Source organism: Lepisosteus platostomus, unplaced genomic scaffold (genome assembly GCF_059453375.1).
Source record: "Lepisosteus platostomus isolate fLepPlt1 unplaced genomic scaffold, fLepPlt1.hap1 Scaffold_40_H1, whole genome shotgun sequence".
NCBI classification, from domain to species: domain Eukaryota; kingdom Metazoa; phylum Chordata; class Actinopteri; order Semionotiformes; family Lepisosteidae; genus Lepisosteus; species Lepisosteus platostomus.
The window spans coordinates 130,001-150,637 of NW_028291664.1; the positions used below are offsets into that span (position 1 = coordinate 130,001).

General features: G+C 45.7%; 6 non-coding genes across 6 annotated transcripts; 5 read left to right on the forward strand and 1 right to left on the reverse strand.

Moving 5' to 3' along the window:
• The first annotated feature begins 4,820 nt into the window (after positions 1-4,820).
• trnas-cga (transfer RNA serine (anticodon CGA)) lies at positions 4,821-4,902 on the forward strand. The gene has a single exon. It is a non-coding gene; the product is annotated as a tRNA-Ser (tRNA).
• A 727-nt stretch (positions 4,903-5,629) lies between these two features.
• On the forward strand, positions 5,630-5,771 carry LOC148634031 (U4 spliceosomal RNA). Its single transcript, XR_015933711.1, has one exon. It is a non-coding gene; the product is annotated as a U4 spliceosomal RNA (small nuclear RNA).
• A 5,282-nt stretch (positions 5,772-11,053) lies between these two features.
• On the reverse strand, positions 11,054-11,125 carry trnae-uuc (transfer RNA glutamic acid (anticodon UUC)). The gene has a single exon. It is a non-coding gene; the product is annotated as a tRNA-Glu (tRNA).
• Positions 11,126-11,326: 201 nt separating this feature from the next.
• Positions 11,327-11,398, forward strand: trnah-gug (transfer RNA histidin (anticodon GUG)). The gene has a single exon. It is a non-coding gene; the product is annotated as a tRNA-His (tRNA).
• Positions 11,399-13,481: 2,083 nt separating this feature from the next.
• Positions 13,482-13,554, forward strand: trnam-cau (transfer RNA methionine (anticodon CAU)). The gene has a single exon. It is a non-coding gene; the product is annotated as a tRNA-Met (tRNA).
• A 5,684-nt stretch (positions 13,555-19,238) lies between these two features.
• trnag-ucc (transfer RNA glycine (anticodon UCC)) lies at positions 19,239-19,310 on the forward strand. Its single transcript has one exon. It is a non-coding gene; the product is annotated as a tRNA-Gly (tRNA).
• Positions 19,311-20,637: the final 1,327 nt, after the last annotated feature.

A 20,637-nucleotide genomic window follows, 5' to 3' on the forward strand; every position in this document is an offset into this window, starting at 1 on the left:
CACTTGAAGAGGGCGTGTATGAAGCACGCCACGGCAGAAAAGATCAGGATGGCCTCTCAACAGGCGAGGGAGGACATGATGAATCACCTGAAGAACGGGGTCATCGTGGATTACCACAGAATAGAGATCGTGTCTGGTGAGGCAAACAGGATAGTGGTTGTAAGACTGCTAGAGTCCTTGGGCCTTTTTGTACATGGGAAGCCTGAAGACACATTGGCAAGGTGAGATATTTTTAATCTGTAAGGCTTCTGTAGTTTCTTTTTGAAATCATTGTTACAACATATTATGTAAAAGCATGTTGAAAAGAATCTACCTGCATTCCAGCGGCCCTGAGCAAGAGGCCGCTGTCCAGGAGGAAGAGATGCCAGAGGCTGCTCTAGAAACTGAAACAGAAGCGGATAAGGAAGGGGAAGATGTGAGCTCTGAAGAACTCTATCAGCAGTAAGACTTTTTATTTTTCAGATGTATCTATTTTTTACTAAAATTCTAATTTGTCTTATAGGTATAAAATGTTTAAACCGGTGTTTTATATCCTTACAGGCCCTGAGTAGTTAAAAAGTATCAGCAGGCCGGAAGAGAGTGGCCCAAGCTGGACTCTATAGAAAGCACTCCCTGGATGCTCCTCTCCTGATTGGATTCAAACAGTACCTTACCAAGGATCTGGGAGTGGCAAATTATTCTCAGGAGGTATTTATTTTTTAAAGGCATTTAAAATTAAGCAATGGTATCTTCATTGTAAATGTTTTTATTTCTTAGCTTAAAATTCACCCATGTGAAATGATGTCAGCCATAAACATCATGACTCTATATTTCCTACCTGAATCTATTCTACTTAAATTATTACATTATACACAATTTGAGTTCATTTTAAAAAGTAAAAGGTAATGAAAGGAATGCATTTTCATAAGAAAGATAATACCGATATGCATGTGATAATCTTCCTTATATCATGTAGTGCATCATTTGGACACTTTGTGGGCTTCAAATACAAAGAAAATCATGTTCTATGGTACAAGATAAATACAAAACTTAAGCTTTTATTTTAATTAGATTTCTTTATAAAGCATAAGCAATCATTTATTACATCGCTTCTTGAATTAAATCTTTTGACAAGAGGTAAGACTTCTGTTACATTTAAACCCATGTTTAGCTGTGTTTTTTAGATTTAACTGAACTAATTTCTGTGTGTGATAATGTCCTTGAATTCTGACAACATCACACTAAATTACATGATATAAAACAGCTAATGTTTCTAGAGATAAAGTTTCTGAGATGCTTCTAATTACTTTTTATTACCAGGGACAGTTTAATTCACCTTGTACAGTACTGTAAGACCAAGATGCTTTTTTTAAAAGTTATTTAACATTTTATAGAACTTTGTCTACTATGGCAACATGATGTGCTTGGTGAAACTTGGAAAAATACTGCTTGGCCACTTATCTTAAGATAAAGATAGGATAAAGGTTTATCTTTTGCACCTACCTGACCCCCAGGGAAGGCCAATGCTTTCTAAGTTGATGGTTCCCTACAGTAGACTGTACTTTAATTTCAAAGGTAATGTATATTGACCCAAATCAGTTTTGGAATCCAATCTACTGACGAGATGGAGCACATCCTTTTTTCAGGATTTTAGCATCATATGTTTGGTATATTTAGTCCCTTATGCTGAAAGAAATGATCATAGAACATTTGGACACTTTGTGGGCTTGAAATACAAAGCAAATCATGTTCTATGGTACAAGATAAATACAAAACTTAAGCTTTTATTTTAATTAGATTTGTTTATAAAGCATAAGCAATCATTTATTACATTAATATATGTAAAAATAACATTTTAGCATCATACGTTTAGTATATTTAGTCCCTAATGCTGAAAGAAATGATCATAGAACATGACATCTAACCTTACCTGCGGTGTTTTTAATCCCTATTGCTCAATGCACGGTGAAAGCATTCCATACATGTGTCTGACAATGAGGAATGGGCCCCTGAGACAGTCATTTGCCTGTTTCACAAATGATCGTATTTTACTAGAGATTCTGTTTGGGATTCAGATGTGCATTCGGACAGCAATCCCTTTCAAGAAATGATATGTTCTGGATGAGGTCAAAGGTGCTGGAACACTGTATCTAGGATGTGTTTGCAGAGACTGTGTGTCTCCTGCTTCAACGCAGTGATAAACAGATGTGCTCCTTTAATTTATTGGTACATGCCCAGGGCAGTAAGCAGTCTGAGGATTTATTTCCAGATGGCATAGAGCAGTGAAGCAGTGAAGTAGTGCAAAACACTGGATCATTATATTATTAGAATCTATTCTACTTAAATTATTACATTATACTCAATTTGAGTTCATTTTAAAAAGTAAAAGGTAATGAAAGGAATGCATTTTCATAAGAAAGATAATACCGATATGCATGTGATAATCTTCCTTATATCATGTAGTGCGTCATTTGGACACTTTGTGGGCTTGAAATACAAAGAAAATCATGTTCTATGGTACAAGATAAATACAAAACTTAAGCTTTTATTTTAATTAGATTTGTTTATAAAGCATAAGCAATCATTTATTACATTAATATATGTGAAAATAACATTTTAGCATCATATGTTTAGTATATTTAGTCCCTAATGCCGAAAGAAATGATCATTTGTTTAACATGCACGGGTCGGTCTCAAAGGATGCAGTACTCCTGAAGGGTCTCAAACCCTCCATTTCGGATGCCTAGCTGTATCCCTCAGATGTGGCACCTCAGAATGACTTCTAACCTTACCTTTGGTGTATTCAGTCCCTATTGCTCAATGCACGGTGTACATACTGCATACATGTGTCTTGAGAATGAGGAATGGGCCCCTGAGATAATCATTTGCCTGTTTTACAAACAGGGACCTGGACCGTACAGGGCTCAAACCCGCGACCTTGGCGTTATTAGCACCACGCTCTAACCAACTGAGCTAACCGGCCTCAAGACAGTGCTCCTCTCTGTGCTGCAAAAAATTAAACTCAGGGAATTTCTTTTGTCCTCCTTTGAATAGAAAGCCGTGTAATTCAGTGTACGGGCTTTCTCGTGCAGTTTCATGGTTCTTGTAACCCAAATCCTACACTGGCCTGAAGTGCCCCCCCATTTCACAGCATTTTTCAGCTGATTTAAAATGTACCTAAAGGAGAAGCATTATTGAAGACCATCAATTACCAAGAGCATTTGTCAAAGGTTTTGGTGGTCATTTTAAATGACCACAGAGCACTGAGACCTCGGTTTTACATCTCATCCAAAAGACAGCGCCCTTTTACAACACAGCGTCTCCGTCACTATGCTGGGGCATTGGGACCCGCACAGACCTCAGGGTGAGCGCCCCCCTCACCCTGAAGACGGAACGGTTTAAAGACGGTTTTCAGGTGGCCGAGTGGTTAAGGCGATGGACTGCTGATCCATTGTGCTCTGCACGCATTGGTTCGAATCCCTTTCTCGTCGCTCTCCATGTCTGACACGTTTGACGTTGGCCATCCTGTCGTTTGCTCTGGTTGTAGAGCCGTACATTTTCTAGCGGTGGCTGAACATGGTATAGTAGGCTAACGTTGGTATCGAGCAGTGACAGTATTTACGTGCCGCTGCTGCCAAGTGGCTCTGGGTTGAGACCGCGTTTTCACTTACTTGCAACGCAAACGGAGAAAGCGATTTTTGACAGTCTCTCGAGAGACTGCGCTAGGTGTTTAGGGATAGACTTTGTCAGTTCCCCCTGGGATGATGGCCTCTCAAATAGTTTGTGATTCCCCTAGACGTTTATACAGTAGAAGCCTGCTTCGTGGCTTAAATCCAAGCTAAGGAAACGAGTTAGAGGTCTGATGCAGAACTGCGAATTCGATGAACGGGAACACTACAGTACATTGCACTGTATGTGTGAGGAAAGCTGCCCCCTTCTGTCCCTTGTCGACCGAACAGAGGACTGTAAAGGATACCGCCAAGAAACTTTAGGATGCTGGTTGGAATCCAGCTCCAACGAAGCCCCTTTGGGTGTTATGTCATCAAAAAGTAAGAACAGCGAATCTCCCGTTGATCAAAAGCGCAACAGAACTGTTTTCCGTGGAGCAGGTTTCAGACCCGTAGACCTGTTTTATTTGTAGGGCAGGGCGCATTCCCAAACGCGAATCTCCTGTTTTAGAAATGCTTTGGGCGGCGTGAAGTGAAAATAAGAAATGGGCTCCAGGTACACATGGAAGCAATCAAGTGTTTCATCCGAGCTGTTTCAAAGACTGCCCAAGAGCTTTCCTTTCACAGAGGCGCAACGATTAATGATGGGGGTGCACCCTTCAATGCGCCTAACGACTCTAGGGAGTGATTGAGACGATTCGTAGCGTGTGCTCATTTCCCTCTATTCCCCGTGTTGCAGTGGTAGGATGACGTAAATTACTGCTTCGACACGTAATGGCATTATAATCAAGTGCAGGAGCTGAGGGCTTTTGTTTTGTTTCGTTTTCCATGGCGTTCGTAAGCGCGCAAATCAAAGGAAATTCCTGCGTCTAATAGGAATGTAAATGCTTTTGAAAGTGCAGTGTGGTGCAGCTTGTAAAATCCTTGTCCACATTTGTGGTTTGTTGATGTTTTTTCTGTCTGCCAAAGTTGCATTTTGACATCCGGACGGGGAGACTTTAGCATTTGAACGTGAAGCCAGCCTTAAACCCTCTGAGGCGTGTCTGTCTGCCGGCACGTATTTTGTGAAAGGTATTTATTTTTTTTAACGGAGAGCGACTTTGAAAAAGTTTCCGCAGCCACCTCGCACTCCGTGTTAGATTATAGGAGGAATGCGGCGGCGGCGAGCTCGCTGTAGTCGTGGCCGAGTGGTTAAGGCGATGGACTCGAAATCCGTTGGGGACTCCCTGCGCAGGTTCGAATCCTGCCGACTACGGCGTCTGCCGCACGTCGCCTTGTGCCTGCGCGGCAAAGGCGAAGTGTCGCTTCTCCTTTCCTGGTACTATAGAAATGCTAAATCGCTTGGCCCCGCTGCCATGGAAATCAATTCTTCAGATAACCACACATTTTGCGTTCGCACCTCTGGTGCTCTACTTATGCCTTTGAAAACCTAATGAATAAAGCTGAAAGAACCGACATGATATGTAGGTGCTCGTAAAGCACGCAGTAAAGAACTGTTAACAGCAAGGGTTTCAGTGGGTTAACTGAGGAGAAGGCGTGTTCGCTAATTGTTGACTTTTTATTTGGTGTTAGAAACACTCTTACTGTGCATGACGTGCAACAAATGTAGCCACAGAAATTGCATCACGCTTTCATGACGTTAGGATTTGTTTGTGCAACATCCGAGAAGAGTACTTGTGGCTTGAATGTGAACTGTACGTGCCCGCCCCCTTTCCTCTGTAGTGCATGAGTTCCTCCCGGCATGCCCTTCGTCATTGTTCTGTAATCTTGTATTTAAAGGGTTGTATTTCTGCTGCTGAAAATAAGCAACGGTTTTCTCACAACGCCCTTTGTTCCCGACGGAGCCCTTGTCTGTCATGAAATTCTTCAAAACCTCAAGCTAGAAGAAGAAGACGACAAATATGAAGCGTTACAGCAACGACATGCCATGAGACGATCGATAACGATTTCCATAGGATCCCCGCGGTTGCCTGGCAACCGTCAGCTTTGCGCAGTGGCAGTATCGTAGCCTGTGAGGTTTAGCCGAGGCGCGATTATTGCTAGTTGAAAACTTTTCCCAATACCCCGCTTCCACCGGTTTGCAATACAATCGGCGAAAGCAATTTTTGACAGTCTCGTCAGAGACTGAGCAAGGTGTTTAAAGACAGATTTTGTCATGGTGACATCATGGTAGAAAGAAAGAGCTTGTTACGTCTCAACAGAAACGCTCTTTAGCTCTTTCAGCGTTATGCAGAGAACAGCGTCTGTCGAGATCACTTTTGAGTCAGCGCGAAACGCCGTGTGCTGTCAGTTTGGTTTCGTATTGCTCGTAGCGGCGCCCGGCTTTTGTCTGTCAAACGTTAGGTTGCGCTTCTTCATGCTGCATCGTCGGCATGAGTGGAGCTTTTTAAACGTCTGTACTTACTGCGCCCCCTAAGAAATCGTTTGTCCCCGTTCAAAAGAGATTGTGCGATGTCCTGCAGCGTTCGCAAAGCAAACCTTTGACAATTTGAAAAGAGTGTTTCGGCTCGGGAAACATCATGACCAGTGTCCTGCATGTTTTCTGTGTATAGCTGTATTTTAAAGCATACAGAATTCATTCGAAATCATTGATTTCTCCAATTAACAAGGGTCCCTCTTTTAACCTGCGAGAAGCATTCTTTCAATGTAACAGATTTACTCCGGGGAAAGGATTCAGAGTCCGGAGTGCGGACTGATGGCGCACAGAGGGTCCATATACTGTGGATCCCTCAGTGATCTTCCGCGTATTCAAACCGCCAGCGTGTGACTCCCCTGTCCCCGTGACCTCATTGCTCTGCTCTGTCCTCTGTGCAGCCGAGCCCGACTCACGGTTTAAGTGAAAAAAAATATGCCCTCAACGTGAGATTTACTCTGGAGCGAGGATAGATGTTACCTTTTTATCATTGAACAGGATGTATGTGATGTGGCGACTAGGTTCAATTTTGTATCCTCTTTAAAAGATTAAGGACTGGGGTGAGCGTGATTTACCACCCTTTCAGCTAAGAACCCGACTTCCGCACCGTTTAAGCTGCATAGACTCGGTCGATTAACTCGTCTCCGTTAGCAGGGTTAAGGTTAAAGAAAAAAAACATTGCTGACTTCTTTTTTTTTTGCCAGCCGCTAGCGCTGATTAGCAAGGTTTGTATTTCATGTTTTGCAAGTTGCATCCATTTTAAGAAAAACAAGTCGTTCATGACAGGAAATGAATGCTTGCATTTAATTAAGTCTAGCCGTAGGCAGTTGTCCATAATGACCAGTTCTGTTCGAGAAGACAGAACAAAAAAGGCACCGCTGGGAATCGGAGCCAGGGTCGCCTGTTTACTAGACAGGCGCCTTAAGCAACTAAGCCACGGCGTCCCGGGAGGGCTGTCCTTTTGCAGCCACTTGGACACACCACTCAGACACATCTGCATTCGGTGTGTGCTCCGCCTGCTCGCTGAGCAAGTTGCCACCTTTACATACAATAGCAACATCAACACCAAGAGAAAGGGTGACAAATGGCTTTTATCTGGAACTTTTCATGTCCAAGGAGCTCAATGTGCTTTCTGTGTACAACAGGGCCACTGAACTCCACACTGGCCACTGAACCACAGCAGTGGCTTGCTGGCTTGACATCTCCCAAGGAAAATGTTGAAATCGCATGTGGAACAGGAAAATGACCCTCGAGTATGAGGGAAAAAAAAGAAAAAGATCATCTGGAGTGCGCCAACCCATGTCTGGACAGCCCAGTGTCGTCGACGAGGTGGCCGAGTGTTTAAGGCAATGGACTGCTAATCCATTGTGCTCTTCACGCATGGGTTCGAATCCCATCCTCGTCGCGCTCCATGTCTGACACGTGTGCCTGTTCGGCGTTGGCCCTTCTGTCGTTTGCTCTGGTTCTAGAGCCGTACATTTTCTAGCGGTGGCTGAACATGGTATAGTAGGCTAACGTCGGTATCGAGCAGTAACAGTAACGGTATTTACGTGCCGCTGCTGCCAAGTAGCTCTGGTTTGAGACCGCGTTTTCACTTACTTGCAACGCAAACAGAGAAAGCGATTTTTGACAGTCTCTCGAGAGACTGCGCTAGGTGTTTAGGGATAGACTTTGTCAGGTCCCCCTGGGATGGTGGCCTCTCAAATAGTTTGTGATTCCTCTAGAAGTTTATACAGTAGAAGCCTGCTTCGTGACTTAAATCCAAGCTAAGGAAACGAGTTAGAGGTCTGATGCAGAACTGCGAATTCAATGAAGGGGAACACTACAGTACATTGCACTGTATGTGTGAGGAAAGCTGCCCCCTTCAGTCCCTTGTCGACCGAACAGAGGACTGTAAAGGATACCGCCAAGAAACTTAAGGATGCTGGTTGGAATCCAGCTCCAAAGAAGCCCCTTTGGGTGTTATGTCATCAAAAAGTAAGAACAGCGAATCTCCCTTTGATCAAAAGCGCAACAGAGCTGTTTTCCGTGGAGCAGGTTTCAGAGCCGTAGACCTGTTTTATTTGTAGGGCAGGGCGCATTCCCAAACGCGAATCTCCTGTTTTAGAAATGCTTTGGGCGGCGTGAAGTGAAAATAAGAAGTGGGCTCCAGATGCACATGGAAGCAATCAAGTGTTTCATCCGAGCTGTTTCAAAGACTGCCCAAGAGCTTTCCTTTCACAGAGGCGCAACGATTAATGATGGGGGTGCACCCTTCAATGCGCCTTACGACTCTAGGGAGTGATTGAGACGATTCGTAGCGTGTGCTCATTTCTCTCTATTCCCCGTGTTGCAGTGGTAGGATGACGTAAATTACTGCTTCGACACGTAACGGCATTATAATCAAGTGCAGGAGCTGAGCCACGGCGCCCCAGGAGTGTTGTCCTTTTGCAGCCACTTAGACACACCTTTAGAAAAACATTTTGTTAACAGGCATTCTGCCTCAGCCTAAACACCTATAGCTTGCAAAGCGCATGCTATTAGACAGGCACCTCTGCAAGACCTTAAGAGTCTCTTAAACTAGTGATAGTAAGGTGTTCCCAATGGGCGATGTTCGGCTTTCAAATCATCTCTCCGTGGAAGCGCCGAGATGCAGCTGTTTAAGGCTTAGAAGCAGCTGACTGTTTCACTACCTAGCTGATCACTGTCAGTCAGGGAGCTTAGAGGTGAAAAGCCTGTCTGAGAGACAATTCGCCGTCGATCAGTTCAATATGTTCCGTACCAGCTCGGCGCACCCGAGATCATCTTGGTAGCCGTGTAGCTCAGATGAGTGAGAGCGTGTGTGTGTACCACCGTGATTGGATGCCGGCCCTTCTCAGGTCACAGTAAACCTTCTGCTCAAAAAAAGTGAGGTAAAACCTCACTCTGCACAGTAAAACCTCAAAAAAAGTGAGGTTTTATTTAATCTCTGACCAAGGGAAACGTTTCATTTTTTCAAAGAAATGTTTGTTAAATAATGAAGTCATAGTTCTATGGGATTCAATCATAGACCGTGTGACATGGAAGTCAGGAACCTAACCCACAGCACCACCAGCACAGTCACATGCTGAGTGCTGAAAAAGCACTACAGAAACATTATCGACAGACAATGTACAGTGTGTACTATTCTTGTGTTGCGGTACATGAATATAATTATATCGTTATTAATTTCTAATTTATAACTTTACTTTATAAATTTATTAACGTTATTAATTAATTTCACGACGCACAGACAGGGCGCGGGGAGCCGCCGCCTGCAAACACAGCTCCAGGCAGGACTCCACTCCGCAGGAGGCGCAGAGCAGAGGAGATGGGCAGAGACCTGAGCTGCTGTTGCTGCAGACGCTGTCTTTTCTGCACTCGGGGTAGGAGTGAATGTTGAGTTGCCCTTAGAAATGAAGCAGAGCACTTCAACGGCACGGGTGTGTGTGTGTGCGTGCACCTGGTGAGTCTGGGAGACAGATCGAACCTGGGCTAAAAGAGAGGGGGCTTAGCCCTCTTCCATTTGCTACTTCAAAGTTGTACAACCCATTTGTATCTGCTAGGCGGCGCAGTCGTCGTGCACAAAGAACGCTTTGAAAAGCGTCAAAGGCAAGTCATTCCGAGTTGGTCGTTTGTGTTTTCCGTTCAGACGCGAAATGCTGAAATGATCTCTCGGCTCCTCGGTTGTCATTTCTGCTCCGTAAAGGAATCACAGCACGCGTCGCCTTCCAGCACGCTGGGTCGGGACACGATGCCGGGGGTCGGAACGTGCGATGTCTTCCTCGTTAGTATAGTGGCAAATATCCCCGCCTGTCATGCAGGAGACCGGGGTTCGATTTCTCCGACGAGGAGTAGCTTTTCTTTTACCTCCTTAGAGAAAGAACTGCCTTTCACTTCTCTATTTTCTAACACAGCGTCGTGCACCTTTTCATTGCTCTCGCTTTCAGAGCCTCCGCACGGCACACGACTCGACATCAGGAAGCACATTGAAGTGAAAGCAGGGAGCGCTGCGACATGCACTGTGCAGATCCCGCCACACTAAGAGGTGAGTGGGTCTGTTCGATGCACAAAGAACGCTTTGATAAGCGTCAAAGGAAGTCATTCCGAGTTGGTCGTTTGTGTTTTCCGTTCAGACGCGAAATGCTGAAATGATCTCTCGGCTCCTCGGTTGTCATTTCTGCTCCGTAAAGGAATCACAGCACGAGTCGGCTTCCAGCACGGTGGGTCGGGCCACGATGCCGGGGGTCGGAGAGAGCGATGTCTTCCTCGTTAGTATAGGACCTGTCACGCGGACCTGTCACCTGTCTCCACCTGTCACGCGCGAGACCGGGGTACATCAGGACGTGCATTGAAGTGAAAGAAGGATGCGCTGCGACATGCACTGTGCAGATCCCGCCACACTAAGAGGTGAGTGGGTCTGTTCGATCACAGCGCTAGGTGAATCCCCAATCCCCTTTTGTGCGTGGCGACAAAAGAAGTCTGTTTCCACCCGGGGACTTTTCGCGTGTGAGGCGAACGTGATAACCACTACACTACGGAAACTGTGGTAAGATGTGCTCAGCGGCCCAGCGCTGAGCTTCGCCAATGCGATTCAGCTGCTTCCAGTGCCTTTATTGGAGTGCGCTGATAGACCGTGCTCTCTCTCCAGAGACCAGCACGCCTGTCATGGACGGAGCAGGAAAGGCGGCGTCACATTCTACAGCCCTCTCCACGCAATCGACGAAATCGGGCTACTGAAGTGGAGAAAATCGCCTCTCCAGAAAGTGCAAATATCATCTTGGAGAGTATAAATCCTATTGCCGAAGGTCAGCCCTGTCTACCAGAGTGACCCTCCCACCTCCTGCAGCGATGGTCAGCTCGTCTCACACGCGAGAAGTTTCGGCTGGAAACAAGCGCCCCCTCTTCTCGCACGTTTTGCACGTTGAGTAGTTTTAATGCGGCTCCTTCGTACACAGTGCTGATCTTTTGGAAAGCAGGAGGCAAAATTGACACGTTCCCATACCGGGAGTCGAACCCGGGCCGCCTGGGTGAAAACCAGGAATCCTAACCGCTAGACCATATGGGAGTGCACAGCCCTGTTGTTCCGGGCATCATGCAAGCAAACTACATAAATATGAGAAAACACGCAAGAGAGTTGTCACTCAGAGTGTCGAAGGGTCGATGTATACTGGGGCTCAGTTGAAATGCAACGTCAGGACTTTCCCGAATTATGTCACACGAAGAGAGCACAGCCTTTTCCGCCCTGCCATGTGTGTATCGGTAACTCGCCGTGATCGTATAGTGGTCAGTACTTTGCGTTGTGGCCGCAACAACCCCGGTTCGAATCCGGGTCACGGCAGAATAGGGGCGTCTGCTTTTACTACTTGCACGAATGAAGGCAAAAAAAAGCCAATTGATGTGAACGAACGGCGCTTTACAGAGGAGTACTGCCTGACTGGATCGTTGATGAACGACAGGGACCACTCCGACCTCTTCTCGGGTTTCTTCAATGACTTACTAAGGATCTTCTTCACATTCGCCCATGCAGGGGAAGCCAGTTACACCAAAGCAAACGCAGGAAAGTGCAATTCAAGCAGAGACCAGGAGGGACTTGTTTACACCGAGAGTGGTCGGAGAATGGAACAATGCGTCCAGCCCTGTTGCTGGAGCCGATTCTTGATGAGATCTTGGGCTCACTAAGAAGCCCCCACTGGATGCTAATCTTTCTGTTGTTCTTGCAGGTCCTGCGCTGCTTTTGAGCCGACAGAGCTCGTCCTGATCTGTCGGCACAGCCCAATTGCAAATGATCGGCTCCGCATACAGAAGGAACGTGCGTTTGGTACAAGAGTGCATGAAGGCACCGGAAATACATTGGGAACAAATGACTGGTGGTTCAAGACCTCTGTGAAGTGCAGGAGCGTGCAAGAAGGGGCTGTTTTCACCCGGTCTCGTACCTGGGACCTTTCACATGTTAGGCAAACGTGATAACCACTACACTACGGAAACCTGTAGGGTTTGTTGCTGGTGTATCGCTTGCGTTTCGGGCTGAGAAAGGGACGCGTCATTTTAGGCAGGGGGCGCTGGAGAGAGGAACAAAGGGAGCGATGAAACAAAATGCCGAAACCCGGGATCGAGCCAGGGACCTTTAGAACATACTCTCACGAATCGTTAGAATATGTGCGTTTGATCATCAATTGCATAACAACCACATTCGTTCGACTTGAGCCCTCAAGCTCATAGTTTTCAAATCTTGAAAGCTGTCATTGAGCACATCATAGTCTGCAGTACGCCCCGTAACTTGCGTACTTCAACAGAAAGAAGAGCAGACAGCTCCATAAATATGCGAGGCGCAGAGAGTGCAAGGCGAGCCGCACACGTTTCGGTGGCTGAGAGAGGGCAGTTTTTGCTTCTGCATTTCCCAAGTAAGGACGCCTGACAACAAGCGATCGCGGTGCTCATTTACGACATAGTGGTGATGAGTTTTCAGTACGTGTTCTTTTGAACGAGCAATGAGGTTGCTGCCTTGGACAGCTGACTGCACGCTCTCATTGTGCCACGTGATGAGTATTCACCAGGCTCGTTCAGTCATTAGTCACATTCCATCGTTTGCCATAAGCAGATGCTGCAAGGTGATGTGGATATCAGTTCCCAGTCTTGTGGACGAGGACAAAAAGAGCACACAAGGGCTCAGCTGGGAATTGAACCCGGGACCTCCCACACCCTAAGCAAGAATCATACCCCTAAACCAATGAGCCACGGCAGCACTTTCTATTTTATTCTGTCAGCGAGCTTGAGGACGGGGGAGAGGCGTCATTCGCTCGTCCAGTCAGACCTTCATCAATAAGTCAAGAAAGCCGCAATTACAAGACTGCCTTGCAGACGAAGGGCAGTGAACTGCACCCGGTAAGAGGGGAACAAGCGGCACTAGGCGACACCGAGGCATGAGCTCCAGCGAGGGGGGTTAGCTTGCATGGTACAGCGCTCGCTTTGCATGCGTGAGGTAGCGGGATCATTTCCCACGTCCTCCAGGTGTGTGCTTAGAGCTTGATGTGCCGAAAGGTGTCCTTTAGCCTGTGGTCACACCTTGCATGGAGAGCGTCATGCAGCTGTCAATCATTTCGCAGCCACGCCCCCTCTTCATCTTCTCTCTGCCTTAAGCGTCTCCGCCACTCTCTCTTGACATTTCATGTCAGCATGTCAGAAGTCCGAGTGACGTTTTTAATGGCTGAGTGAGGGCACGATGCTGAAGCAGAGAGGCCACTTCAGCCAGAGAGACTTGTGCTAGGTGAGATCTGAAAAACGGACTCGCAACAGAAACAGACCAAAAAAGTATCGGTGAGATCAAAAGGCAAATGCAACATCCAGCAGAGGGCGTCTAAAGATTAGGGAACGGGCGACTGAAATCCATATGAGGCAAACTTTCCGGCTGTGCACCGCAGCTGGCCTCGTTGGCGTAGTTGGTAGCGTGTCAGTCTCATCATCTGAAGGTCCTGAGTTTGATCCTCACACGGGGCAGGGCTGCTTGCTCTTTTCAAACACTTGCGGCAACTGTTCGCTCATAACCACGTCTGGAATGCGTGACCTTTACACGGGGGAGAAGCAACGCCGCATCCTTTTTCTAAAGAACATTCACATTCAGAAATAAGTCAAGAAATTTGACATTACTTTTGCTGTCAGCCTGCCTATGTTGCCAAAGAAAGATTCACTCGGCGTCAACATGACAGAACAGCGATCACTTGAAAACACTGTTCCACACTCCGTAAGCAAGAACTTCAGTGTTTGCAGTCACCCGATATGCCGATAGTCAAAGGAGCACAAAACACGAAGCGTCAAAAGACAAGATGAGTTGATGGAAAGAGCGTTGAATTGATGAGCACAAAAGTTCAGCTCATACAATAGGCAACGAAGGTCCCGGCGTCATCATTGCACTTGAAAGGACTGCCTTGCAGACTAAGGGCAGTGGGAGGTTGCTGTTTTGAGATGGAGGCATTGGGATGGAGGGCTGAGATCTATTCTTCTTAAGGAATTCTTCATCGTGAAAGATCGGTCCACAGGTCATCCAAAGAACTTACAAATTTTTGGGACTCTTCCGGAAGGGAGTGAAGTGCTCAAACACATGACATGCCCCCTTGATCTCACATGCACAATTCTGCTGCAACATGCACAGCTACCGTCCACACCAGGCAGTGGGGCTTCAGCAGAATTTGCTACGCCACCTGCAATTACATATCCAGCTGCACACATATACATGGCCCCTCTGTCCTTTTCAGGATCTCAAAAAAAAGCATAGCGTGGTTTTCCTGCAACCTGATTGACTGCATCTCCCTCAGAATGTGCCCCGTTGCATTCATTGCTGAAGCAGGACGGAGGCTAACGGGCATGCCAGAACAGTTAGGCTCAGCGAAAATAGGCTCTCCAAAATATTGTGGTTGTAGTGGAAGAAATATGGTTTAAATTGTACCTTGGTATTTCAAACTCTCTCTAGAATGTTATCCATTTCTATTTTATTTTGACAGGAACTGGCTAATGACACTAGATGAAAAGAGAAGAAAGAAAACACAACGTTTCGGCCGTGGAGCCTTCTTCAGGTGTGAGGGCTCCACGGCTGAAATGTTGTGTTTTCTTTCTTCTCTTTTAAGCATGGAATAGACCTATTACTTGTTCCTTTGCAGCCTACGCATGCTGACACAGCTCCCCACCTGAACTGCTAATGATGCCTGGTAGTTTGTGGTACTTGGGTATTGTCTTATGTTTGCTCAAACTGCATATGTGTGATTGCATATTTTTGGGTATTTTCATATGTCAATATTTAATTCACTGACATTCCTGTATGCTTGGAAGAAAGGTAGATTGGATTTGGCACAGGATGCCTGCCCATATTTGTTGATCATTGTTGGGCTGGAAAAACAATGATAAAAAGTGTATGAAAAAAGCTCTCTCCAATATTTCCCTTCTCTTCGCCATGGTTACACTGCCCATTCTTTCCATCTTTTGTCCTTCTACAAAGATTCCAGGGCTCTTTTTCCACCATAATATCAGAATTTTTTTTTTCTCTTTTAAAGGCTGTAGGTGGGGTGTGATGGACTGTACCACTATCATAGAATATTTTTTCAGGACACATCGCAGTTCCATAGTAGAATTTATCAATAGTAGAATTCCATAGGACATTATTTACCAACATATTACCCAGTGTGAGACTCTGCCAGTAAACCTCAGAGCATTGAGTTCTCCACTGATAAAGATGGCTGTCTGAAGTCATGAAATCCACTGCTGGGATGCCTGAGAGACAGTAATTGAATCTTGGCTGGAATTAGGCTTTCTATTAGTGTTGATCTTTGGGAATTATGTGGTAAAAAGGGAAAACTCCTTTACTTTAGTCACTTTGAATGTTCAAATGTACAGAACCTGCAAAACTAAGCAATGAAAAAAATCCATCACCACTCTCATGATAGCATAACTCATAGTCTCTGCTGTTATGTAACTGTTAGGAATCCCTGGTGGGAAGATACACGGACCATGTGCAGACGCAGGCACGGGTGATAGATGAGGCAGGCGAACAAACCAAAACGAGAGGCAAGGTCGTAGTCAAAAGGCGAAAGGCAAGTCGTAATCCAGGAAGTTCTCCGGTAGCAGACAGTCCGAGGCGAGAGGCGAGGTGCAAAGTTGAAAAGGCAGAAGGGGAATCCAAAATCCAGAATAAACGAGGTACGGGGAAAAACGCCAGGTAGAGCTCTCAAGGAGTAGACTCAATACCGAGCAGTGGGAAGCAGGTGAAGATGGTTTAAATAGCAGTGCGCACCGCACAGTGAGTGTGCGGAGGTGGTTTAACTCGTGCGGCGGCGTTTGTTAATAATCACCCGCTGCTGGGGCTGATTAGCTTGCTTACGCTTTGGTCTTGACTGCCTGGTGGTCGTGACAGTAACAATACACACTTTCAATTTTCTTATCGCCTGTCTCCAGAGAGAATGTTGTTAGTGCTGATGACCTTGAATTAGACCTTGTTGACTCTGTAAAACAATCTTCCTCTGCTTAGATTTTCACTCAGATTGATTTTGTTCTCAGATTATTCCTGGCAGGACTGAGTTTCTTGGAAATGAAAAGTGAAAGAAAAAGTACAGAAGATCAGCAACATTGAATATACAACATTGTGCAGTGAGATTTTTAAATGTATTAGCTGCTATCCTGTGCTAGAGCCTGTCATGGTAAGCAGTGGATGACAGGATCTAGCACAGATACTAATGAAACACTGTTAATGAAAGATAAAACACTTGAGTCTTATTTTAGTTTTCCATTTCCCTTTCATTTGTGATGTACTGTACAACAGGCCACAGAACATGCACAAAAACAGATATGCACACATTCACACCAGGCAATGACAGTCTGCCCAGTCAGAATCTGAGCTGAGGTATCAGAATTCTGAATTCCCTGAATTCTGTCATGGATCATCCACAATAAGGGCAATGTTTGAACACGAGGATCCCCAGGAGAGAGCCTAGTAACATAAATCTTGGAGCAAAAGCAGATGATTATCTTCATAGTTTGTGTGGTTGAGCCAAAGTTGAGCATGAGGATATGTGAGTCACCATTCTTAGAAATGGATCCAACTTCAGACAGGCGTCAAAAGTAAGAGTATACAGTGCTGGGGCAATGACACTTCAATGATCAGAAGGATAACAAGAGTTTTAATGCATTGAAATTGATTTTCTGGTGATGTAAACACACTTTTAAGTCACATCCCAATTTCTTTTTTTTTTTTCTCATGTATCTGCCACCACTGGTGCCGGCCGTGCACCAGGGTGGGAGCTACATGCTTGTGCTTTTGCCAATCAATACTCATATATGCTTTCTTTACAGGCGTCTTCGCCCCCAAATTCCCTCTGACAAACTCAGCTTTTTCCATATTTTTCTCCTTCTTTTCCGTCAACTTACACTTTTCCGATATTTAAACGGACCCTTCCACCACTTTCTCAAACCATCAGTTAGCGCACATGTTCGGTCTCTTTAAGATTTACTTTTGTCGTGTGTGAGGTAACAGCTCATTCAGTAGGGGGATGTTTTCACTTGGAAAAACCTGTGCATTACTGCACTCATTCAGCCAAGGGCGTCTGTTACCTCCAGATCTAAATGCCTCTCCGAGACTTTAGAGAGGACTTACACCGCACTGTTCACAGGTAAGAAACGAGACCTCGAAAACCCCCTTTCTTGATCAGTAATTCACCATCCCCAGAACGCCAGCATCGCTGCTTTTGCCCCGGGGTGGACTTACGCACTGAGCTCAATCAGGGCGATTCTCGGGTCTCAACGTCCTTTAAATCCTGCTACTTAATGCTTTGCTCTTTATTATGAGGTGTGTTTATGTTAGTGTCGTGCGTGTGTATATGTATTTCACAAACAAGGAAAACACCAAAAACATACATACATATATCTCTTCTACTCCTGTTTCCTTTAAAACAAAAAAAAAAACCACGCCACGCCAGAAACCACGCCACTCCAATCTGTGCACGATCAAGGCGTAGCTAATCTCAGGACCCCGGGCGTAATTAAAGCCCACACCAATCCTGGATTATACGTGCATTTAATGCACCACTCAGCTCCAGAACCCCGGGCGCAATTAAGGCCCACACCGATCCCGAGCCACAGAACTCCGGGTGCAATTAAGACCCAAACCAGTTCTGACCTTCAGAACTCCGGGTGCAATTAAGACCCACACCAGTCCTGAACTACGTGCATTTAATGCACCACTTGCTCTAGAACCCCGGGCGCAATTAAGGCCCACACCGATTCTGAGCCTCAGAACTCCGGGTGCAATTAAGACCCAAACCAGTTCTGACCTTCAGAACTCCGGGTGCAATTAAGACCCACACCAGTCCTGAACTACGTGCATTTAATGCACCACTTGCTCTAGAACCCCGGGCGCAATTAAGGCCCACACCGATTCTGAGCCTCAGAACTCCGGGTGCAATTAAGACCCAAACCAGTTCTGACCTTCAGAACTCCGGGTGCAATTAAGACCCACACCAGTCCTGAACTTCACGGTAAGGGTCCAAAACCCGTTAAAAACTCCACGCGCAATTAAGGCATACACCAGCTTCGAACGCCTGTACACAATACCGCGGAACCCCTGCCAGACCAAATTCTGGGCTTACAGCAACCAACCCATTACATACACCGGTGCCTTCCCCGGGCCAGAGGAATTCAGAAACTCACGTTTACTCCGTCATCTCGGGCGATTCTCGCAGGGAGCAGAGATTTCCCAATCGGTCAGAGAGAGTCGGGACTTTTAAATAAAAGAGGAGTCCTTACCTCTTAGTTATGTGCGCGCTGACCGTCTCTCCTGCCGATGGGAAGTTCTGCGCCTTCTGGAGCATCCGCCGACTACGCCAAATTTGTTGTAACAGAAGAAATAAGGTTCTTGATCCCGAGATGAAGTAAAACAGATGAGTTTATTGCATGCAAGGAACAATAAAGCCGAAGTCTTGTTTCCCGCAAGAAACAACAAAACCGAAGTATTGTTCCACGTACTGTTACAAACTTTTGGGTTATATAGTGTTTTCTTCTCCGTTTCTGACGTCACTCGGTCTGATGGTAAAGAGGGGGGTTCATGGTATTTGGCCAGTTTACGATGTTCTGGGCAAATGGTCAGTTTAACATTACACCCAGGGGGGTTCCTAGCTTGCATCTGCAATCCTTATCAGTTAACCCCCTTTCCTGCCATAAACCCCAGCTTGTGACTTAGAAGTCTAAACCCCCTACAGAAAGGATTAAATTCAAACCCCCGTCTTCACATCTTTCTTCATGGTTCTTTGAAAAACTCAATAGTTTAGACAGTCTTAGAGTTAGTTATTTGCTTTTGTGTATGTCTTTTTCATGAATGCCAGAGGTACTCGAAATGTTGTTAAAAGAAAAACTGTGTGCTGAGTTTTATTTTTTACAGGAAACGCATGCATGTTGAAACTAAAGTTTATAAATAATTGAGAAATATTAAAGCAAGGAAAATATGATACGTGTAAAATATACAATTTGATCACATAATTACTTAATTACCTCTGGTAGTTAAATGCTTTTTTCTGCTGCGTTTTTTTTCTCTTGTACATGACTCTGATCCTCTTGTTGTATTTGTATTTGTAAATTCTATGTTTAATAAAAAAAAATTAAAAAAAGCATTCTCTGGTGGTGTCCTGCAGGCTTCCTGTGGGTGTGCGTTGGTGGTATAGTGGTGAGCATAGCTGCCTTCCAAGCAGTTGACCCGGGTTCGATTCCCGGCCAATGCAGTGGCGAATGTTTTCAAATGCTGTCATGAGCCTTGGATTGTGACTAGCAAAGCAAAGCCTTTTGAAAGAGCTAAAGCACTGAAAAACGGAATTGAGGGAGAATCTTACAGGGGATTCTGAGCGGTGTCTGCATACACGCAGTCCGATACGGGTGCTGAAAGCTTGAGCTACTCTCAATGTCGTGCTGGCTTTCCCCGGAGTAAATCTGTTACATTGAAAGAATGCTTCTCGCAGGTTCAAAAAGGGACCCTTGTTAATTGGAGAAATCAATGATTTCGAATGAATTCTGTATGCGTTAAAAGACAGCTATACACAGAAAACATGCAGGACACTGCTCATGATGTTTCCCGAGCCGAAACACAGTGCGTTTTTTCAAGCCATCTGACAAAGCCCGCCCACTGAAAACTGCAGCAGATCGTGTAAAGACGTTCAACTTTGTAACTACTGCACGCACAGGAAGCAGAATAAATTCCTCTTTTCAAACTGTCAAAGGTTTGCTTTACGAACGCCGCAGGACATCGCACAATCTCTTTTGAACAGGGACAAACGATTTCTTATGGGGCGCAGTAAGTACTGTTACTGTCACTGCTCGATACCGACGTTGGCCTACTATACCATGTTCAGCCACTGCTAGAAAATGTACGGCTCTAGCACCGGAGCAAACAACAGGAGGGCCGATGTCGAACAGGCACACGTGTCAGAGATGGAGAGCGATGAGAATGGGATTCGAACCCATGCCTGCAGAGCACAATGGATTAGCAGTCCATCACCTTAACCACTCAGCCACCTTGTCGACGAAACTGGGCTGTCCGGACATGGGTTGGCGCGCTCCAGATGATCTTTTTCTTTTTTTCCCCACATACTCGAGGTTCATTTTCCTGTTCCACATGTGATTTCAACATTTTCCTTGGGAGATGTCAAGCCAGCAAGCCACTGCTGTGGTTCAGTGGCCAGTGTGGAGTTCAGTGGCCCTGTTTACACAGAAAGCACATTGAGCTCCTTGGACATGAAAAGTTCCAGATAAAAGCCATTTGTCATCCTTTCTCTTGGTGTCGATGTTGCTATTGTATGTAAAGGTGGCAACTTGCTCAGCGAGCAGGCGGAGCACACACCGAATGCAGATGTGTCTGAGTGGTGTGTCCAAGTGGCTGCAAAAGGACAACACTCCTGGGGCCCCGTGGCTTAGTTGGTTAAAGCGCCTGTCTAGTAAACAGGAGATCCCCGCCTACGGCTAGACTTAATTAAATGCAAGTATTCATTTCCTGTCTTTAACGCGACTTGTTTTTCTTAAAATGGATGCAACTTGCAAAACATGAAATACAAGCCT